Source organism: Periplaneta americana, chromosome 9 (assembly GCF_040183065.1).
Source record: "Periplaneta americana isolate PAMFEO1 chromosome 9, P.americana_PAMFEO1_priV1, whole genome shotgun sequence".
In the NCBI taxonomy this organism is placed as follows: Eukaryota; Metazoa; Arthropoda; class Insecta; order Blattodea; family Blattidae; genus Periplaneta; species Periplaneta americana.
The window spans coordinates 93,723,575-93,743,280 of record NC_091125.1 but is presented as its reverse complement, the minus strand read 5'-3'; the positions used below and the strand labels follow the sequence as shown (position 1 = coordinate 93,743,280).

Here is a 19,706-nt window from a genome sequence, read left to right as displayed (position 1 = left end):
TGCAGCAGCGTCAATTTTATCTTTGTTTTTTGTTTTTTTTTTTGTTATGGTCGAAGGAGTAGATTTTTAAATTTGAAAATGTTTTGTAATTTGAGTTTTTGTCATAGTACCGTGAGACACTTCATTCAAAATGTTAACATAAGTTTTTATCTCTATAGATTTTTTCCTTCTTTCACTCATGTTGTTGCTCGTATTGAGGTGTTAACCCTGAGGCTGACTGTGAGAAACTAACAGTTAAATACTGTAGCACTCGATGACACCTCTCGAGACAGGACATACAGAAGACATAAGCTACTATTCTTGTTTCCGTGAGAAATATGTATTACTGTACCATCTCATTATTACAAATATTGCGCTAGATGGCAGTAGTGTGTTAGGATTAGCTGTTTTCTTGTTATCAGTTGTGCCAACTATGGAATCTTCATTGAACTCTGTGAACGGTTACTAGTCAAGAAGGCTTTGTTGATTCAGTTTCATTTTTATTAAAATAGCTGCATTCCATTTCAATTATCCGGATCCCAGTAATCAACGTCACTTGACAGATGATTTTCAATAAATCTTAGAATTAAACAATCTCTGATACGTAACTATCCATAATACCATATAGAAGAAGCTATAATATAACCTAAATAATATAAACAATTGTTAGAAAAGTTTTAATTAGGGATGATGAAATAAACAAGAAAAGTATTAATTAGAGATGATGGCATAAAAATAAACATTAATAATTTCAAAAGGAACAATAATTATTGAAAGTACGATTTTCAAATTTGAACGTATCATATTCTAAATGGTTATCATATTACCACTCAGCTACATACGACTAATCCCTGTGTACAATCGATTTAACAGTCGACCATTGACAAGAGAGAACCGAAAGAACTAGGCTAGACAACGTACATCTTACTTAAACCAATCCAATTCAAAGTATTTATCACATTACCACGTAACAACATGCGACAGAATCTCACTTCACGTATCTAAATATAAATGTTTCTGGTATTACCACGTAACTACATACGACTGATTCCTGTGTACAATCGATTTTGGCAGTGGTCCATTAACACGAGATCTGGTTACATATACCATACTAAAACATATTTAATTCCAAATGTTTATCCTATTACTAAGTAACTACATACGACTGGCTCTTACTTAAACGTATCAAATTCCGAACGTTTATCGCATTAACACGCAACTGAACAATAATGATCCCTGCGTGCAATCGATTTCAGCAGTCGACCATGAATACGAGAGAACCGATTGAAGTGGTTAAGTTGAACCTTGCTTGAAAGTATCAAATTTTAATTTCTGTCATATTGTACGTAACTATATACGACTGATTCCAGTGTACAAACGATTTCAGCAGCCTAGCATTAACACGAGAGAACCGATAGTACTGGTTCACTTATATTTTACTGAGACGTAACAATTTCTAAACCTTTATCGTATTACTACGTAACTAAATACATGTCCACACCTGTGGAGTAACGGCTAGCGCGTCTAGCCGTGAAATCAGGTGGCCCGGGTTCGATTCCCTGTCGGGGCAAGTTACCTGGTTGAGGTTTTTTCCGGTGTTTTCCCTCAACCCAATATGAGCAAATGCTGGGTAACTTTCGGTGCTGGACCCCGGACTCATTTCACCGGCATTATCACCTTCATCTCATTCAGACGCCAAATAACCTAAGATGTTGATAAAGCGTCGTAAAATAACCTACTAAAAAAAAATTAACTAAATACGACTGGTCCCCACGTATAATCGATGTCAGCAGTCGACCATAAACACTATAAGACGGATAGTAGTGGTTTACTTACGTCTTACTTAAAAGTATCAGATTCTAAGTACTTATCATATTACCATGTAACTGCATACGACTGAATCCTGTGTACTATTAATTTTAGAAGCGAATCATTAACGCGAGGGAACCAATACTACTGGTTCACTTATAATCTTATATTCTAAACGTTCTTTACCACGTAAGTACATACGATTGATTCATGTGTACAATCGATTATAACAGTCGGCCATAACACGAGACAACCAATAGAACTGGTCATATCTTACTTAAAATATCAAAATATGAATGTTTATCTTATTACCAAATAACTACATACTACTGATTTCTGTGTGCATTTGATTTCAGCAGCCGACCAATAACACGATAGAACCGGTTAACTTATATCTTACTTGAAAGTGTCACATTTTTACCGTTTATCGAATTACACGTAACTAAATACCACTGATTCCTGGGTACAATCGATTTCACCAGTCGAACATAACACGAGTGTACGAATAGAACTGCTTATATCTTACAGAACAATGTAAAATTCTATACGTTTTCCATATTCCCACGTAACTACATACGACTGTTTCCTGTGTACAATGGATTTCATCAGCCGGCCATTAACACAAGTATATTGCTAGAAGTGTTTCACTTATACCTCAATTAAATATATCAATTTCTAAAAGTTTGTCATTTTTCCACATAGCTACATACGAGTGAGGCATTCGTAGAATCGATTTGATAGTCGACCATAACACGTGAGAATCAATATACCTGATCATAGCTTACTGAAACGTATCGAATTATAAATGTTTATCATATTACCAAATAACTACATACGACTGATTCCTGTGTATAATCGATTTCAACAGCCGACCATTAACACGACAGAACAGATAGAACTGGTTATATCTAACTTAACCGTATAAAATTCGAAATGTTTATCATATTAACACGTAGCTACATAGACTGATTCCTGTGTATAATCGATTTCAGCAACCGACCATTAACGGTGTAAACGTAACCCATTGTAAGGTATTGCTGTGGAGTTTCTTCATCGAAAGTCATCAGTCTGTAATGTAGTAAACCTCACGAGCAGTGTGTGACCCAGTGGTAAGGAGTCTGAAATCCGTACCAGAGGTTGTGAGTTCGCCTCCCGGTACGATAAGATTTTTATTATTTTATTTTAACTTTTACTTAATTTATTAGTTTATATGTGAAATGGCATTTGTTAACAAACTTCGTTATGCCTGCCTTGTAAAAATATTATTGCCCATCACCCGTGGGCTATTAATAGGTGAGACCTGGCCTGTATAAACAAACATAGGCCTACTTGTTTCACATCCTAAAAAACCGGACGCACATCAAACACAAATAAATAATTAAATTAACAAAAACAAACAATTCTTGCAATGTTATTGCCCATCACCTGTGGGCTATTAATAGGTGAGACCTGGCCTGTATAAACAAAAATAGGCCTACTAGTTTGACATCCTAAAAACCGGACGCACATCAAACACAAATAAATAATTAAATTAACAAAAACAAACAATTCTTTAATATAGTAACAACACACAAAGACTGTGGTGGGGACTAGTATCTCGTCCACAAACCACCTGCATCAACAACTGCCCTAATTCTGCGCGGCATGGAGTCCACAAGATTATGGAACAGGTCTAAATTCTTGGCCATCTCCGCCCACACATCTAGAACTCTGTTCCACAATTCATCGGGTGTCCGAACGGGTGATTGTTCTGCCCAATTAGAGCGTAGGATCCTTTTGACTGCAGCCCACAAATTTTGAATCGGTGAATTTGGAGGCCAGTCGAATGGGTCGAAATCACACCTCCTCGTAAACCTATGTGTATCGGATGATTATCCTGCTGGAAGAAAAGTGTTCCTTCAGGATATCGTTTTCGAGCGGAAGGGATCATTACATTTGCCAAAATGTGTTCGTAGATTTTTGCCGTAAACCGCCCGTGGATGCGTTCCAGAAGTCCTGCCCCATCATATGACATCCTCCCCCAACACGCGATCCTCACGCAACCCGACTTGTTAAAAATTCGTCTCACGAAGCGTTCATCGTTTCGGTGGCCATTCATACAATAAACTAGGGCAGCACTATCGTTGCTATTGGAGACAATTACCTCGTCGGAAAAAATTACATTTCTCCAATCAAAGTCCTGTCGGAGAGTAGCATACCCAGAATAACCTATGCGACACAGGCAATGAGTTACTGTTTCTATGCCATCTTCAAGCGTAATGACGAGACAGAACGTTGTATTAACAGATAGCAGTATTGCTTGAAATAGAGAGCGAGGTATATTATTTATTATAGTTTGGGCATATTCTAAGAGATGTCGCCACATAATTATAGCTTTGCGAGACACATATGTTGGCAAATTTGCAATTTTATAATTAAAAAAAGAAGATTGGGGGAGATTCGAACCTTGAGCTATTACTATCAACTTATTCAATAGACGAATGCCGTAACGACTTACGCTACTGTGACTGTTAATGTCAGTTCCGCATAATACGTGGTTTTCCTGTTCATATTAGCTCCAGTTGATTTTTGTATTTATCAATTTTATTGTTATTTCACTCTTCAAGGACCCTGATGTATTTATAATCAACCCGCCATTCGATTTTATTACATACTTTAGACTCTTAAACAAAATAGCAAATTTAAATGGTTTAATTATGTGTTACCTGGTGAACTATGGCTTTGACGAGACGAGCCTGCGAAATTGTATGTCTCTGGAACTTAGAAATTGTCGGCCGGCCCATCCTTGTCGGCCGGCCCATCCTTCTTGCCGCTAAGTGTACCTGTACCAGCGCTGTGACGTCACATATACTTCGAATCAGGCAACCTCATTCCAGCTTATAGGTAGCTGGAATACGAAGACTACTTATCATATTACCACAGTCTACTATATACAGTCACGAAGCTTGAGTTTGGAGGGTGCTAGAAACAATAGACTGTGACGGTTCTATTTTGCATTACCTGTAATGAGGCGATATTAGCGATCCTAGTGGTGAGCAACTATCTAATGTTTGCATATTTACTACGTATTGAGCTTCGCGACTGTATATACTAGACTGTGATATTACTAAGTAACTACATACGACTGATTCCTGTGTACAATCGATTTCAGCAGCCGACTATTAACATGAGGGAACCGATACAACCGTTTAACTTATATCTTACTTAAACGTTTCAAATTCTAATTATTTATTACCACGTAACTACATACGACTGATTCCTGCGTACAATCGATTTCAGCAGTCGATCTTAGAAGGAGAGTACCAATAGAACTGGTCAACAAATCTTAATTAAACGTATCAAACTCTACTTGTTTATCACAGTACCACATAACTACATACGACTGAGTGTCAGTCAAATTGATCAAGTTTTAAACGCTTATCCTAAAACAACGTCTCTACATAAAACTGATTAAAAATTACAATCGATTAAAGAAGTCGACTTTTAACACGAGATTACCGACAGATCTAGTTAAGTTATGTCTTACTTAAAGGAATAAAATTCTAAATGTTTATCACATTACCATGTGACTAAACACGACTGGCTTTTACTTAAACGTATGAAATTCTGAACGTTTATAATATTACCACGTTACTACATACGACTGATTCCTCTGTACTATCGATTTCATAAACCGATCATTAACACGAGAGAACCGATAGTACTGGTTCAATTATTTCCTACTGAGACGTATCAATTTGTATGTATGTATGTATGTATGTATTTATTAACACTACAATTGGGTATACACCCTGTGGCAATGATATATAATATACAATAATTACAATTACATGAAATAAAATAAAATAAACCTAAATGAAATAAAATAAAATAAACGTAAATCTATAAATAGTAGATGTAATAAACCTAGGACTATAATTAAAAACTATTCTATAATAACGCCTACGATAAGCAAAAGTAAATCAACTTATATGTACTTCTATTTCACCCAACTATTACCAATTTAAATAATTACATATCACCTTAATTACATATCATCTTAATTAATTAGCCTACATATCACCTTAATTTATTTACATTTCAACTAAATTACATATCATCTTAATTAATTACATTTCAACTTAATTATTTTACATATCAACTTACTAATTACGTATCAACTTAATTAAGTATATATCAATTCAATTAAGTACATGACACAACTTAAATAATTACACTGCACCTCCAATTACATTTTCAGTCTAATCTTCTCAACCTTTCCTTAAATATATTGATTTTAAGAGGGCCACCCTGAAAGATTGCCGCGGGTAAGCTGTTCCAGTCTACTATTGTGCGGTTAACAAATGAAAATTTTGTCACGTCCGTTCTTCGTTTTCTACATTTAAACTTCCTAATATGATCAGCCCTTCCTAAGTATGATGGTGTTGCTAATCTAGCATTGATATCGGTCCATGCTTTGTACCCCATTTGTGCCTTAAACAATGTGGTGAGTCTGGTTTTTCGTCGCCTTGATTTGAGAAGTTCCCACTCTAAGTCTTTTACTATCTCCTCACCATGTCCCCTCCCCATTTTGACATATTTTGCTGCCTTGCGTTGGACCTTTTCTATCGAATCGATTTGGTTTTGTCTGTACGGATCCCAACCTATGCTCCATATTCCATAATTGGGCGAACAAGAGTTTTGTACGCTAATTCTTTTGACTTTCGGTTAGATTTCTTCAGAATACGCATAGAGAAATGTAGTGCTTTCCAGGCTTTCCTTGTGGTATTAGTTTTTTTATGTTTAATATTGGTCGACCAGCAAACTTGCTATACAGACCACTGTTAAATTATGGAATATCACATGCAGAATATCATGCTGAGGTTGGCTCTAAAGGCTCCTCTAATTAATTAAAATTAATTAATTAAACATTTTTGTGGATTATGTGAACAAAAATATGATTATTTTCTGTGTTAAATTATGAAGAGTCGTCAGTATCACTAAGAAGGATATCTTGAGGGAGTTTCCTTTTAAGTCGAGATGGCTGACAAGATCTTGCTCCAATGTTATATGTCACAGCTCCAGGAACACCAGGAAGTTTGTTGAAGAAAGATTTTGACATTGAATGGATGTACTGTTCTAGTGGAAGAATTCCCAATTCTTGATGCAGTTGTTGATTTCTTACAAACAAGGGGGCATTTGTTACAGTACGCAGGAACTTGTTCGGAGAACTTGTAGGCGATGCATGTGTGTCTTATTTGCAGTCCCCCACACTGGCGCTGCATAAGTTAAAAGAGGTCGTACAAGCGAGGTGTATAGTAGCATTGAACAGTCCAATCCAATTTGTGAACGTCTATTAATCAAAGGGTATAATTTTCGAATTCTAGAAGAGGTTAGTGTAACAATGCGAGTTATATGGGCACTCCATGTGAGTTTCGTGTCTAATAATATTCCCAAATATTTGACAGCTTTTTGACTAGAGAGCCATGTAACTTGTTCATTTAGAAGAACCAAAGGAGGTGGATTATGAATAGGCCTTAAAGAGAAGATTTTAGCTTCTGTCTTGGTAATGTTAAGTAGCAATCTCCAGTCAGAGAACCATTTAGACAGCTCCTGTAAGGACGTGTAAAGAGTGCTGATTGCAGTATTTAGGTTACTATGAGAATAAAAGAGAACTGTATCGTCAGCATACATAGCTATGTGTGACGGTTGTAAACATGGAATGTGGTATTAGTGACTTGTTCCTCCCAACCCAGTTTGTTACTTAAATATGTGAACCTTCATAGTATTGCCACGTAAATACATACGACTAGTCCCTACGTGTAATCGATTTCAGCAGTCGTCCATGGACATGAGAGAACCAAGAGAAGTGTTTAACATATATCTTACATAAACGTATCAAATTCTAAATATTTAACATATTACCATGTAACTATATATGACTGATTCCTTTGTACAATCGATTTCAGCAGCCCACCACTAACACGAGAGAACCGATACAACTGCATCACATATCTTACTTAAACATATGAATTCCTAAAATTTTGTATTTTTCCACGTAGCTACATAGGATTAATTCATGCCTACAATCCATTTCAACAGTTGACCATAAGACGAGAGAAACAATACAACTTGGCATATCTTACTTCAACGTATCAAAATATAAATGTTTATCACATTACCCTATAACTAAATACGACTGATTCCTGTGAACAATCGATTTCAGCAGCCGACCATTAACACTAGAGAACCGATAGAACTTTATATATCTAATCTGAACATATCAAATTCGAAATATTTTCCTTATTACTACGTAACTACAGGCAAGTAATTCCTGTGTACAATCGATATCAGCAGCGGATCATTAACCCGAAAGAACTGATTAACTTATAACATTCTTAGACGTATCATATTACCACGCAGCTACATACGACTGACTCCTGTGTGCAATCGATTTCAGCAGTCGACCATTGACACCAGAGAACCGAAAATATAAATAAAAAACATAAAAGAAATATTAATGAGTGAATTATTCATCAAGAATTACCTAATAAACACTCTATTTACAGGTTTAACTATAAACCCAAAATGATTAAAAGCACAATTTGCAATTATATTCGTAGGAGTAAAGAACTGGATAAATAATATTACTTAAACTTATCTAATCCAAAATATTTATCACATTACCACTTAACTACATACGACTGAATCTTACTTAAACGTACCAAAATCTAAATGTTTACCTTATTACCACATTACTACAAACGACTGATTCCTGTACACAATCGATTTTGGCAGACGTCCAATTAACACGAGAACTGTTTAACATATATTTTATTAAACTGATCAAATTCTAATTGTTTATCCTAATTCCACGTAGCTACGTACGACTGGTTCTTACTTAAACATTTCAAATTCTGAAAGTTTATCGTATTAGCACGTAACTAAATACGACTGATGCCTACGTGCAATCAATATTTAGCTGACGACCTTGAACACAAGAAAACCGATAGAAGTGGTTAACTAATATGTGTTACTTAAAAATATCAAACTTTAATTCATATCATACTGCAACGTAACTACATATAACTGATTCCTGTGCACAATCGATTTCAGGAGCCGACCATTAACACGAGAGAACCGATAGAACTGGTTCACTTATCTTATTTCAACGTGTCATTTTTTAAACGTTTGTCTTATTTCCACGTAGCTAAATACTACTGACTCATGCCTACAATCGATTTTAACAGTTGACCATAACACGAGGGAACAAATAGGATGGTCAGATATTACTTAAATGTATTAAATTATAAATGTTTATCATATTAACAAATAACTACATACGATTGATTCCTGTGTACATTCGATTTCAGCAGCCTACATTAATAGGAGGGAACCGATAGAACTTGATATAGCTTACATAAACGTATCAAATTCGAAATATTTATCATATTAACACATAACTACATACGACTGATTCCTGTGTACTATTAATTTTAGAAGCGAATCATTAACGAAAGGGAACCGATAGTACTGGTTCACTTATATCTTGCTGAGACATATCAATTTCTAAACATATATCCTAATATCACGTAACTACATAGACTCATTCCTAAGTACAAACGATTTCAGCAGTTGACCCTGAACACGAGAGAACTGGTAGAGCCGGTTAACTTACATCTTACTTAAACGTATCAAATTCTAAATGTTTCTTACCACGTAACTACATAGGTTTGATTCATGTTTACAATCGATATCAGCAGTCGGCCATAACGCGAGAGTACCAATAGAACTCGTCATATCTTAAAGAAAAATATAAAATTCTAAAAGTTTATCATTACCAAGTAACTATATACGACTGATTCCTGTTACAATCGACTTGAGCCGACAATTAACACGAGAGAACTGATAGAACTGCTTCACTTATATCCTAATTAAACGTATCAATTATTAGACGTTTTTCATATTTCCTCGTAACTACATAAAACTGTTTCATGCGTACCATCGATTTTAACTTTCGACCTTAACACGAGACAACCAATAGATCTGGTCACATCTTACTTAAAAGTACCAAATTATAAATGTTTATCTAATTACAAAATAAGTACATACGACTGATTCCTGTGTACATTTGATTTTATCAGCCGACCATTAATACGAGAGAACCGATAGGACCGGTTAACTTATATCTTACTTAATAGTTTCATATTTTTACAGTTTATCAAATTATCACGTAACTACATTAAGTGTGATTCTTGTGTACAATCGATTTCAGCAGTCGGCGATAACAGGAAGGTACCAATAGAACTGGTCAACATATCTTATTTACACTTATCAAACACTACATATTTTACATATTACCACATAACTACATACGACTGAGTCTTAATCAAATTTATCAAATTTTAAACGTGTGTCATATTACCACGTAACTACATACAACTGATTCCAAAGTACAATCGATTACAGAAGTCGACCATTGATACGAGAGTACCTATGGAATGAGTTAAGTTATTTTTTTCTTAAACGAATCAAATTCCAATTGTTTATCATATTACTACGTAACTACACATGACTGTTTTTTTACTTAAACGTATCAAATTCTGAACTTTTAACATATTACCACGTAACTGCATAGGACTGATTCCTATGTGCAATCGATTTCAGCAGTAGACCATGAACACGATGGAAGCAATAGATGTGGTTAACTTACAGCGTACTTAAACGTGTCAAATGCTAAATATTTAACATATTGTCTCGTAATTACGTATGACTGATTCCTGTGTACAATCGATTTCAGCAGAGAGAGAACTTGTTCACTTATATCTTAATTAAACATATCATTTTCCAGAAGTTTCTCATATTTCCATGTAGTTACAAACGACTGGGTCATGAGTACAATCGATTTAACAGTCGATCATAACACAAGAGAACCAATAGAACTGGTCATATCTTACTTAAACGTATCAAAATATAAATGTTTATCATATTACCAAATAACTATGTAGACTGATTCCTGTGTAGAATCGATTTCAGAAGCCGACCATTAACATGAGAAAACCGATAGAACCGATTAACTTACATCTTACTTAAACTTTTCAACGTCCAAATGTTTATTACGACGTAACCACATACCAGCGATTCCTGTGTACAATCGATTTCAGCTGTCGACCATAACACGAGAGTACCAATTAAGCTGCGTGTATCTTAAGAAACAAAAAAAAAAAATCTAAATATTTAATACCACGTAAATACATACGACTGAATCCTGTGTATAATCGATTTCAGCAGCTGACCATTAACACGAGAGAAACGATTGAACTACTTCACGTATATCTTAATTAAACATAACAACTGCAAAACGTTTTTCATATTTCCACGTAACTACATACGACTCATTCATGAGTACAACGGATTTTACCAGTCGACCATAACAACAGAGAACCAATAGAACTGGTCATACTTTACTTAAGCGTATGAAATTAGCCTATATATGTTTATCATAATATCACGTATAAATATACGACTGAATCTTACTTAAACGTATCAAAATGTAAACGTTTATCGTATTATCACATAACTACAAAAGACCGATACCTACGTACAATCGATTTCAGCAATTTACCAATAACACGAGAGAGCCGATAGAACTAGTTAAATTATGTCTTACTCAAACGTATGACATTCTAAAAGTTTATCATATTACCACGCAACTACATACGACTGATTCCTGTGTGCAATCCAATTTGGCAGTCGTCCACTAACACGAGAAATTTTTAACATATGTATCTTACTAAAACTTTTCATATTCTAAATGTTTATCCTATTACCACGTAACTACGTACAATTGGCTCTTACTTAAACGTATAAAATTCTGAAGTTTTACCGTATTACCACGTAACTACAGAAGACTTATCTCAACGTGCAATCGATTTCAGCAGTCGACCATGAACACGAAACAACCGATAGAAATGGTTAAGTTACATCTTACTCAAACGTATCAAATTCTAAATATTTATCATATTACCACGTAACAACATACGGTTGATTTCTTTGTACAATCAATTTCAGCACCCGACCGTTAACACGAGAGAACCGATAGAACTGGTTCACTTGTATCTTGCTTAAATGTATCTATTTCTAAACGTTTGTCATATTTCCACGTAGCTACATACGACTGATGCATGCATGCAATCGATTTTAGCAGTTGACCATAAGGCGAGGGAACCATTAGAAGTGTTCATATCTTACTTAGACGTATCAAATTACAAATATTTATCATATTACGAAATAACGACATACGAATTATTCTCGTGTACAATTGATTTCATCAGCCGACCATTAACACGAGAGAACCGATAGAACCGTCTAACTTATATTATACTTAAACTTATCAAATTCTGAACTTTATCGAATTACCACGTAGCTACATACGACTGATTCATGCGTACAATCGATTTTAGCAATCGACTAAAACATGACAGAACCAATAGGTCTGGTCATATTTTACTTATGCGTACCAAATTATAAATGTTTTTCATATTACCACGTAACTACATACGACTGAGTCTTTGTTAAACGTATCAAAATCTAAAAGTTTATCGTGTTACCACGTAAGTACATACGACTGTTTTCTACGTACAATCGATTTCAGCAATCGACCAATAACATGTGAAAACAGAAGGAAGACGCAAACTTATATCCTACTTAATCGTAGCAATTTGTAAATGTTTATCATATTATCACGTAACTACCTACGACTGATCCCTACATACAATCGATTTCAGTAGTCGACTATTAATAGGAGAGTACCGATAGAACTAGTTAACTTATGTCTTACATAAACGTATCAAATTGTAAATTATCAAATTACTACGTAACTGAATACGACTGGTTCCTGTGTACAATCGATTTCAGCAGACGACCATTAACACGAGAGTACGGATAGAATCGGTTAACTTATATGTTAATTAAGTGCTTGTATATCTACTCCCGTTGTTGTGTTATTACTACCGGCATGGCGCAAAATGTGATCATTTTACCTTGCATCCGGCCACATTCTCTCTTATGACACACGTGACCCCGATAAGTCACTCATCACGTACGCGTACGTCCTCGCACTACAAACCTTTTTGACGCCAGATCCTCCGGCACGGTGCCCCATACCAGGTGCGGAACAATGACGTTATTCTGCAGCTATGTAAACATTTCAAAGTGAGAATATGAACACTCGTCACAATTTATAAGTATGCCATTTTTTCATTATATAGTATTAGAGTTCATTAACCAAATTGTGATAGTGTATATGTTACAATTAGTGATATTCACACAAACAATTTCTTCTTCCATCCTTAGTGATTAGATTTACTGCCAACCTCCAGAAATTTGGTCACAAGAATAGCTCAGAATGTAACAGTTTTTTTTTGACACGTTAACAATATTTCGTATCATAGCGGATTTTCGTGTGAAGTCAGCGAATTCATAGGCCTATGACCCAATATTTACTGTGAATTCATTAAAGTTGAAATTATTTCGAGTAATACGTACTAACCACACGTATTTATTTATTTTTAATTCAAAATTGGTTTATCCTTGGCGGATTATACACCAAAATAATGTCAATTTTATTTAATTACTGTAAATTTTATACTGAACAACCATGTAATTTTATTATCTCAACAATAACTCTTCACTTTCTACAATTTAATTTCACTCCTGTCAATAATGGGATTTGCTCTCCGCACAGCAACACAGCGTTCGTTATTGCACTCCACAAACGATAATGACAATTTACTTGGACTATTACGCACAACAATGAACTGTTAATCTTAACTAATATTCACAAAGCACTATTTACAACACAGAACTGTCAGTTCTCAGTTCACAGCTCGTTTTTCTTGGCTAGTTCTTCTAGCTCAGTCACTCGCGTTCACAGAATCTCGAACCCCAGACCTTCAGAGACGATTCGCTGCACTTCGAACTCAGGTCCCCCAACTGCGGTCCACTGCACTCGAACTCCGGGCTTCAGGCTCCACAGTTACGGACAGAACTCAAGTCGCGCTCTGGTCTCGAAGCTGGCTTCACTGCTACACAAGACTGTCTGGCTTGCTCTCCACTGACTTTAACAACACTGCCTTACTGACTGACTGACTGACGTTCACTTGCGTCTTCTCTTTTATAACCAAACTATAGTTTCTGGAGAGTTCGCGAAAGATTCCACTCTCGAATAATCTGGATATTTCCACGTCTCTGCCGCGGTCGCTCTTTCCCCACTCCACTCTACTCCCTAAGCCACAGCACATGCCACAGGAAGCAGATGCGAGCGCAACCTCCGCGCCGGCCGACCTTGCACTTCCTTCTGCTGGTCGTGAGTTCGAATCTCACGTCGCTGTCGCATTACATTTCACAAGATCACGGAAGAATTTCCGTATCATGGGTCAGTATGACGCTAAACAACATAGGACAGCGGACAAAGATCCACACTATAAGCGGGATTCGAACTTATAACGTATTTCTACACAATTTTAAAGCCGAGCACCTTGCGTACGCTGCGGTTGAACTTTTTTTTTATCCAATTGTACACTTTAATATATATTTTATATACTTACTTACAAATGGCTTTTAAGGAACCCGAAGGTTCATTGCCGCCCTCACATAAGCCCGCCATCGGTCCCTATCCTGTGCAAGATTAATCCAGTCTCTATCATCACACCCCACCTCCCTCAAATCCATTTTAATATTATCCTCCCATCTACTTCTCAGCCTCCCTAAAGGTATTTTTCCTTCCGGTCTCCCAACTAACACTCTATATGCATTTCTGAATTCGCCCATACGTGCTACATGCCCTGCCCATCTCAAACGTCTGGATTTTAAGTTCCTAATTATGTTAGGTGAAGAATACAATGCGTGCAGTTCTGTGTTGTGTAACTTTCTCCATTCTCCTGTAGCTTCATCCGGCTTAGCCCCAAATATTTTCCTAAGCACCTTATTCTCAAACACCCTTAACCTATGTTCCTCTCTCAGAGTGAGAGTCCAAGTTTCACAACCATACAGAACAACCGGTAATATAACTGTTTTATAAATTCTAACTTCCAGATTTTTGGACAGCAGACTGGATGATAAGAGCTTCTCAACCGAATAATAACACGTATTTCCCATATTTATTCTGTGTTTAATTTCCTCCCGAGTGTCATTTATATTTGTTACTGTTGTTCCAAGGTGTTTGAATTTTTCCACCTCTTCGAAGGATAAATCTCCAATTTTTATATTTCCATTTCGTACAATATTCTGGTCACGAGACATAATCATATACTTTGTCTTTTCGGGATTTACTTCCAAACCGATCGCTTTACTTGCTTCAAGTAAAATTTCCGTGTTTTCCCTAATCGTTTCTGTATTTTCTCCTAACATATTCACGTCATCTGCATAGATAAGAAGCTGATGTAACCCGTTCAATTCCAAACCCTGCCTGTTATCCTGAACTTTCCTAATGGCATATTCTAGAGCGAAGTTAAAAAGTAAAGGTGATAGTGCATCTCCCTGCTTTAGCCCGCAGTGAATTTGAAAAGCATCAGATAGAAACTGACCTATACGGACTCTGCTGTATGTTTCACTGAGACATATTTTAATTAATCGAACTAGTTTCTTGGGAATACCAAATTCAATAAGAATATCATATAATACTTCCCTCTTAACCGAGTCATATGCCTTTTTGATATCTATGAATAACTGATGTATTGTACCCTTATACTCCCATTTTTTCTCCATTATCTGTCGAATACAAAAAATCTGATCAATTGTCGATCTATTACGCCGAAAACCACACTGATGATCCCCAGTAATTTCATCTACGTACGGAGTTAATCTTCTCAAAAGAATATTGGACAAAATTTTGTACGACGTCAACAAAAGTGATATTCCTCGAAAGTTACCACAGTTGGTTTTGTCCCCCTTTTTAAAAATAGGTACAATTATGGACTCCTTCCATTGTTCTGGTACAATTTCCTTTTCCCAAACAGCAACTACAAGTTTATAAATTTCGCTATATAATGCACTTCCACCCTCTTGTATTAATTCTGCTGTAATTTGATCGATACCTGGAGACTTGTACTTTTTCAGATTTTCTATCGCAATTTCGATTTCTGAAGGCGTGGGTTCGGGTATAAATGGCTCAGCAGTTTGTATTTCAATTTCGTCCCGATCATTTCTATTTGGCCTATGTACATTTAGTAGTTGCCCAAAATAGTTTTTCCATCTGTTTAGGATTGATGGAGAGTCTGCAAGCAAGTCACCATTCTCATCCTTGATCACGTTTACCCTTGGCTGATATCCGTTCTTAAATTCCTTTATACCCTTATATAAATCTCGAATGTTTTTATTCTTACTATTTGTTTCTACCTCATTCAGTTTTTCCTTCAAGTAACCTCTCTTTTTATTCCTAAGTGTACGACTTGCTTCCCGTCTTTTATTGAAATAATTATCTCTCTTCTCCTCAACTGGATCCTGTAAGAATTTCAATTTTGCCTGTTTCCTTCTTTCTACTACCATGCAACAATCTTCATCAAACCACGGCTTCTTTTTCTTAGTTTCATAATAACCTATGCTCTGCTCAGCTGCAATTTTGATATTTTCCCACACGCTATTAACATCTAATTCTTTCTCAACTTCGTCGGAATTTTCTAAAGTGGCAAACCTATTCGAAATTTCGACCTGATAATTTTGCTTAGCTTCCTCGTCCTTTAATTTCAAAATATTGAATTTAGTAATATTAACTTGTTGCTCTATGCGCTTGGCTACTGATAATCTTTCTCTTAATTCTCCAATCACCAAATAATGGTCAGAATTACAGTCTGCACCCCTGAAAGTTCGAATATCTACTATACTAGTATGTCTCCGTTTATCTATCAAGATGTGATCTATTTGGTTGTGTGTCAATCCATCTGGAGAAGTCCAAGTATATTTATGTAAGGATATACATATATATTTTATATACACCTAAAGTATATTTAAAACAATTTCTAGTCGATCGAAATGATAAATTAGATGTCCGGGTTGAAGTCCTGATGAGTTTAATATGAAAATTGTGATTGAAATTATGTTTTGTAAAAATTTCTCGATAATCCCATTTCATTTGTCACAGTTCATATAACTCTCTATTTGCTCAACATACCAATGATGAGGCTTCCCTGCATTTAATCCACCCAGTGGAAAGACTTCAGGTGCAAGACTATACTGCTCGTGAAGATGTATGATGTTTTCTTCACATTCAAAAGATAGATGTAATATTAATCTACAAGTGAAACGTATTTAATTCCTTTCGTTGCAAACACTATCTAAAAATAGCGGATTTTTTAAAATTGAAACTTCGATATCCTCCTGCATCACATAGACTCTCTGATTTGCGTTGCATTATTTCATGATCAAATGAAATTGAGAGATGGAATAACTTTACAATTATACACTCGACACATATTAAGTATTAATTACTTCGTAAGGTAAATATTTTTTATTACTTACTAACATATTTTCCTATATAATATCTTTTTTTTTACAAATTTTAAACCTTGATTTAATAATGTGCCTGTGCCATATTAATTTTAATTTATTTTTATTTGCGTAAACAATTATGCTCAATAAGGTTAACACAAAATTTGCCCCCGTACACAATCCACGCTATATTGATACTGGTTTAGAGTGATTTTAAAGCATATTAAAACTAACTTAGAAACATCCTTAGACAATAATGATCGTATTTTAATTTAGATATAATTGGAAACAAAACCATATTAAACGAATTATCTTGCACAGAATCGGATGCACCCTGAACTAAGCTATCATATTTTAATTATTAATTAATTCATAGTTTCACCTAGTACTTCATGATGTTCTCATGACTGAGACACATGTTGTAAATTGTTTTATTTATAAACAGTAGGTTATCACTGACCGAGTATAAAAGAACTCGCTCTCAGAGTGGTGGCGCATCGAAGTTTGGATTGGCCCACAAGCCACAAGTCATGCTAAAGATGTTGATTTTATTATAGAGTGAGAAGGGTTGTGTACTGTACGGAACTGTTACTCATCATGACTCTAGCGTGGTATGTTAATTTTTTATTTTAATTGGTTATTTAACGACGCTGTATCACATACTAGGTTATTTAGCGTCGATGAGATTGGTGATAGCGAGATGATATTTGGCGAGATGAGGCCGAGGATTCGCCATAGAATACCTTGCATTCACATTATGGTTGGGGAAAACCTCGGAAAAAACCCAACCAGGTAATCAGCCCAAGCGGGGATCGAACCCGCGCCCGAACGCAACTTCAGACCGGCGGGTAAGCGCCTTAACCGACTGAGCCACGCCGGTGGCTGGTGTGTTAAAATTTTGATGTTATTTTCAATTATTAAATTTAAATAGGTATGTTTTTTCTCTCATGTATGGTGTGGGAGGAAATCTTTTTATTTGTCGACAAATAGGTATTGGTATTTTGAAGATTTTTCATCACAGAAATGAGGATACTGAGCTGAAATATTCTGCTATGCTACGGTACTCTTCGAGAACTGAATTAAAATCGACGCACTGGTGCAAAATTAATTATTAAGAATATACTCACATACTTGAGTACATTGATAGCACAGTCTAGTATATACAGTCACGAAGGTTGAGTTGTGAGGGTGCTAGGAACACTGGACTGTGCCGGTATTATTTCGCATTGTCTGTAATGAGGCGATGTTAGCGATCCTAATGGTTAGCAACTATCTATAGATGCATATTTGCTACGTGACTGTATATACTAGACTGGCAAGATAGCATGCTGATAATCACATACGATATATCGTATATCTCTCAGTGGAGACGTAACTTAATCGTGGAACTCTGATATATCCATATGTAGTAAATTAGTAGTATACCTAGACCATGGGATGAATATAACAGATTAATTTACCGTTCCTATGGTAACAGGCTTCCTCTTGTTGACGCTTCCAGAATGCAACTGATATGCTTTTCGTACGTCTTCTATTAACTTGCTCCGTGACTTTTTCTTGTGTCATTAACTTTTTCTGAAGTTCACCTTGAAATTACTTGCTCAACTAGTTGAATTGGATGACCCCTCAAGGCATTGTATCCAAGTAATATTGTTCGTCGTCACAAACATAGGATGAACTTCCAAGATTGGGCTAGGTTAGTCTGTTACTTTCAGTATTTAAAGGACACTGTCGCTACAGACTTTACAGCTTGTAGTAAATAATAATAATAATAATAATAATAATAATAATAATAATGATGATGATGATGATGATGATGATGATGATGATGATAATAATAATAATAATGATAATACTTACTTACAAATGGCTTTTAAGGAACCCGCAGGTTCATTGCCGCCCTCACATAAGCCCGCCATCGGTCCCTATGCTGTGTAAGATTAATCCAGTCTCTATCATCATATCCCACCTCCCTCAAATCCATTTTAATATTGTCTAATTCGTTTTCATTAGCGAGAAATCTTGCATTCCATGTCTGTAAATGAGTGTGTTCGTAAACGAGAGTTGATTTTATCATTACTTCCACATTATTTCAGTTGAGACATAAAAATCTGTCCGTACTTGAAGTGCTTACGTATCTTGGGAGTGCCCATAAGGCAGCGGTCATCAAAACACTGCACGCTCGGGCTAGCGTCTCTCACCCGCGGACAAGACACGTCCTAGGGTGCATTCGTAGCTGCTGGCGGGTATGCTGTCTCTCTGTCCCTTGTGCACGACGGAGCAGAGTTCCTTACCCTCCATGCACTCTACCCATTTCAGCGAGTGCTGACGACCACTGCCATAAGGAAAGGTTACATTGTATGCCTGTATTATTTTCTAATACCCTGCGTTATAATAATAATTGTAACTGCATATTTAGTATAGGGATTGTTTTAGTATACAGGGTGTTTCAA

At 35.9% G+C, this 19,706-nt stretch overlaps 1 protein-coding gene across 1 annotated transcript in view; it reads right to left on the bottom strand.

Moving 5' to 3' along the window:
* Positions 1–18,984, bottom strand: part of LOC138706259 (fatty acyl-CoA reductase wat-like) — a 60,134-nt gene extending 41,150 nt beyond the window's left edge. Inside the window, exon 1 of the mRNA XM_069835332.1 lies at positions 18,714–18,984. The gene's annotated coding sequence lies outside the window, so the exon portion shown is untranslated. The remainder of the gene's footprint in view (positions 1–18,713) is intronic.
* Positions 18,985–19,706: the final 722 nt, after the last annotated feature.